A 5494-nucleotide genomic window follows, 5' to 3' on the forward strand; every position below is an offset into this window, starting at 1 on the left:
AAGAGTGCGATGCGCACCATCCAGGGGATGGACACGCTTGAAGCTTGGACTGGGAGGGGGGTAAGGGCAACATACATAACCTTAAACATCTGTACCTCCATAATATGCTGAAATAAAAAAAAAAAAATCACTGGGTGTCAGCCTTCATTTTCCTTGTTGTCAGTACACACCCCCACCACCCAGTAGTCCCCATTTGATTCTTATAGAGGTTTAGATGTGTCAGCACAATAAGCCAAGTTCTACCTATGGGAAAGATATATTTAAGAACTCTAACCATAAGGCCTTTATTTCAATATTGAGTTTTATTTTACTGCCTTCTGCCTGAGAATAGACTCTGTTTTATGAGCACTCTGCTATTTCCCAACTTCTGCCACAAGCCTGCTCTCTGCATATTGTCCACCTAGACCTAACAACCTACTCGGCTTTGCTCCCGTTGATTTCTCTGGAACTGGTTGCTAACCAGATTGACTCATGCAAGCTGCCAGCCCCTGTTTTTTCAGTTGAAATCTCTACTTTCCCCCAACCATCAGAATCAGAAAAAAAAACTGGAGCTTCACTGAGGACAACTTTGTTTTGCTATACAATATTTTTTTTTTTTTTTGCTAACTATATCTGTATCCTAATAAATCAGAAAGGGAAACTACGTTGAGTAAACTGTAATAAAGCTTACAAACTGGCCATAAATCTAAGATTTAACTTTTATCAGACCTTGGTATCTTGAAATGTATGATTTGAAAATAGACATTGTAAAAGAGGTAAGATAAAGAGGGAAATCTAATGACTCTTATTCTTATTATCAACTGTTATTTTATTTATTGATAGCCCCATGTAATCTTATTTAGTACATTAAATCAATATGTGTCATTTGTAATAGTACTATGGATTGCCAGAAAAACAAAAACAAAAACAAAAACATTAAAACACAAAGGCAGGATGAAATACCAAGCTAGTGAATCCTTTTTTGTTTTGTTCTTTTACAGTCATACAGCATAAACAATCTATATCAATCTTCTGGAAAATTGTTAAAAACAAACATTGCTCCAGAGCTGCTATTTGGTATACCAAGTTTCAGCCTCAACTGAATTTTTACTGAAACCATCGTAAATGAAGTTTTAGAACAGAAATGCAAACAGATAACAGATCTGGAAACTCGGACACTATTTGGGCAAAGTTTTTCTGTGGTAGAATTTTTATTTTATACCCAATGTATCTATGTTCAATAGGGGCAGTTTTATAAGAGAAGACTGTTAACAGTTAATCACCAAAATTAAATAACTATAAAATTCCAATACACATTTTTAAGAACCTTATATAGACAAAATGTTTCCTCTCCATCCCCTACAAATAAAACTTCATGAATATTTTGCTTGCTTCTGAAAAACACTCTATTTCCCTAGGTGTTTGCCACATTATTTCTTATTTTCCTTGAAAAAATATCTTTCAGTGTTTGATTCAGTTCACAATGTGATATTGTTCACTACTGGCCTGGATCCATAGAACAAGAAAATGATTTGGTATTTGAGCTAAACAATTTTTATAAGCATTCATTCTTTCCAACAACCTACACTATATTGGTCTCCTCATAGACATATGAAATTTATTTTTTATGTCTAACCATAAAACCACCATATGTAGCCATGTGGTGTAACTCCTATACAGCATTTATGTCAAAGAGACAAGATTATATGTCATGTTTTTATGGAAGTGCATACAGACAGAAAGGTACACTGGGAACAGAAAACACTTCATTAGATAGAGAAACTAGCCCTTGGTATTTGTAATCTAGTAATTTTACAGGATCCCATATTCTGTGAAAGCCTTTCAGTTGGTGTTTACCACACAGGAAGGAAAATGACTCCAGACTACATTCACAATTCTACTAATCCCAAAATTGCATTTTCTGTAGCCTGAAATTTGATTAAATTTTTCACTGTTCTGTCTTCTTTAAGGGGATATTATTATTAGAGTATACAACCTTTGAAAACTTTTGCTATACTACAATAATGTGTATAGGTATGTGTTATATAGTTAAGAAAATAATTTTTGTTTATTTTTCTATTTTCAAAATGTAGGAACAACCATAAAAGATATTAAACTAATAAAAATTTCATTAATAATTGTCTACAGTTTTCTATGAAACATGTTTCATATTTTTCATTGCCAATATACATTTGCAACTGGAAAGTTTAACCACTTAATCTTGATCTTGTTTCCTTCCCTCAATTCCTCCACCTCTTACTAATTTTCCCTATTTTTGGAGGGAGAGGTTATGGGGAAATCTTTCACAAACAAAATGCTATCTTTAAATACTCAGCAAGTTACTATTGATCATGAATATTGTTTCTAAACTATCTTCTTGAATACATCAAACATTTCATGAGAAATTGATAAATCTCAGAGTAATAAAAATTTTTTACAATTATAATTTACCATGTAGAATGTGAAGGATGACACCCTACTTTCTAAAAATAAGTTGAAGCATTTTCTATAATGTTTGAATTTTCTTTCATTACATAATATAATTTCATTTTTCTTTACCTTAGTAATCTTAATTGGTTTTTTAAAAATCTAATTTATATTAAATTACATGCTAATGGTTAAAAAGTTTGTCAATGCTATGGTTTGAATGTCCCCTCCAAAACTCATGTTGACATTTAATTGCCATTGTAACAGTATTAAAAGGTGGGCCTTTTACAATGCGATTAGGCCCTGAGAGCTCTGCCCTCATGCGAATATTTAATGCCTTTAAAAATGGGCATTTGGGAAGTGGGTTCTCTCTGCTTCAGACACTGGCTTGCCCTTCTGCCTTTTGCCATGGGACGATACAGCACAAAGACCCTTACCACATACCCACACCATGTTCTTGGACTTTTCATCCTCTACAGTTGTGAGCTAAATAAATTTCTATTGTTTAGAAATTACCCAGTCTATGGTATTCTGTTATAGCTACACAAAACAGATCAAGACAGTCAATGTGTAAAAAATTCATGACATTTAAATTTTAATTATAACAAATTTTAGCAAAAGGCAAATTAATAAAGTGACTATAAAAAGAAGAAGCAACATATCTTACTACATTACTACAACTAAAATATAAAATTTTAGAAAATGTAAACATATTTATCATATTATATACAATATATATAAATAATATGTATAATTATTTATATTATGTCTATAAATATATGCAGTTTAATTAATACAGACAATTACATGTATATACACTGTACATATAAATAATTGTATAAATAAGTAATAATGGGGGGTAATTTAAGATGGAGTAGGACAAAAAGCCAATGTACAGCTAAAATGATTGAAATTGTGAGGTCTACGACACGTGGAGGGTGACTGATCAAAGTTAATTTAATAAAAAAGTATTTCAGGATTGTGGGCCTTTTTTTCAGTAATTCACACAAGAAATGTTCCAAAACTTACTGTAAAGATTAGAAAAAATATACATCAAATTAGACACATCACATGAAATCTATAATAAAAGAGCACATTGTATTTTATTAAATATAGTAGTACAGCCGTAACTGTGAATTCCTACTTTGTAGCTAGGTTGAAATGAGATGTAATATGGAGGTGGCTTCTGAAACCCAGAGAGGAAGCTCTGAACACATACTACTCTTACTAATTCTCGAAAGAGAAATCCATAGTGTGATATGCAGTACTTCAAAGTCTCCTGTACTTGCTGGTTCCACGGCTGTCATATGAATCTTTGAGGTCTGTACTTACTGGCTTTGAGTTTGACTTGGCCTTGGATATGCAGGCGGCCCAACAACCAGCCTGTGCTGTGGAAAAGATCCTAGCTCTCTCTTAGAGTGCTCTCACTGAGATAATGAGAACCACATGAAATGAAATATTATATAAAAGTCTTTCAATGAAAGAGAAAATAAGAAAAATGCATGTTTTAGAAATAATTTGATACAAAACTGTACTTCCTTTATATATTCCTCAACATATTTAGAACAGACCCACCATGCAAATATCTTTGAGGATTTTCCAAATGGATCAAAAACAATGACTTTAAATCAAGTTATTGAAAGCAAATACAGAGATTCTTAAAGAACTAGATGGCTAGCAGCCATATGCTCAATAGAGGAGCAGTAGGTAGACTTAATGTCTCGTCAAAGATGGTTAGAGAAACACAGTCCTTACATGGAGGAAAAATCACACAATGATGATGGTGATAATGATGATAATAATAAAATAATGTTAATGGCAGCTCGAATTTATGGATTATGCACTACCTGACAAAATATTTTTAAGTGCTTACATAGATTTTCCACCTTTTATCCTCAGAATAGCTCACCGAGACAGATACTAGTATTATTCCTCATCTAATGATGAAAAACCTAAACATCAGATAGATTTGATAAATTGTTCAAAGTTACATAGCTAATACATAGCAGAGCTCAGATGGGAATTCAGAAGGTCTGACTCTAGAACCTATAATCTTTTAAACATTACACTCAAGTAACTTCCTATTTAACAATAGTAATATGGGTATTCAATCTCTTAACAAAACATTGATGGCTTCCTATTAAATATAAGTCTGATGATAGAATTAGACTTAAAAACAATTAGTGGTCCATGAAAACCAAGCTGGTAACTCTTTGTCCATGAATATACAAAGAATTTTACCAAGCAAAAAGTGCCAAGTAAGTGCTGCTTTTCGAAGCAATCAGAATAGTATAAAAGTAATCTACCATTCAAATGGGGAGTGGCAGTAGTACAATTTATTCAAGGAGGTTCAGAATTCTCAAGTAAAATGTAGCCAGATGATAGAAAAAGGGAGAATTTTAAGAGCAATGCACCATGAGCACTGTAGTGGTGTAGGAGTATCCGAGATTTCAGAAAAATTAGAAGAATTGAGATTCCATCTGAGATCTACAGGGTTATTTGTGATTAAATAAGCTAGAAATTAGGAATCATGCTAGAAACTAACACATTTGTGTACCATCTATTTGTAGAACAAGAGGCAAATTTGAGAGTAATCTGCACATCTTATGTAATCACACAACAAGATAAATCTCTCCCTATGAAAGAATGAATGCAGCTAAGGTGACTCATTTTCTATTTTAAAAAAATGTGCTTTCCATTCCATATTTAAATTCAGGAATTACTTGTTTAGTGAAAGGCTGTCATGTGACCAGATTTAGCCAATAAAATGTGAGTAAGGTGATATATTTCACTTCATTGCTGAATTTTAAGAAGTTGGTAGAGCTTCTTCACTCTCTTTTTCCTTCTCCTGTTTGGAAGTAGAGGTTTCCAAGGCTCTAGCTGATGGAAATGCCACAAAATTGAAGACCGTTGGACCCTTGAATCTCCACTTAGTGAAAGGCTACCATTTTCTAAAATCTTTTGTATTGAACACTGCTTCTGGGAAAATTAAAATTCCATTGCCTTGAACTCCAGAAATTTGGGAGTTTTTAGTAAAGCTAGCATTATCATAACTGACAAAAATAAATTAAGCACAAAATAATTTGAG

The 5494-nt window shown here is 32.8% G+C and overlaps 1 protein-coding gene across 1 annotated transcript in view; it reads right to left on the reverse strand.

Annotated features, from left to right (window-relative positions):
- CADM2 (cell adhesion molecule 2) overlaps window positions 1–5494 on the reverse strand; it is a 400219-nt gene that overhangs the window by 206420 nt on the left and 188305 nt on the right. The window lies entirely within an intron of this gene.

The sequence above is a fragment of the Propithecus coquereli genome, unplaced genomic scaffold (assembly GCF_000956105.1).
Source record: "Propithecus coquereli isolate 6110/MARCELLA unplaced genomic scaffold, Pcoq_1.0 Scaffold21, whole genome shotgun sequence".
NCBI lineage: Eukaryota > Metazoa > Chordata > Mammalia > Primates > Indriidae > Propithecus > Propithecus coquereli.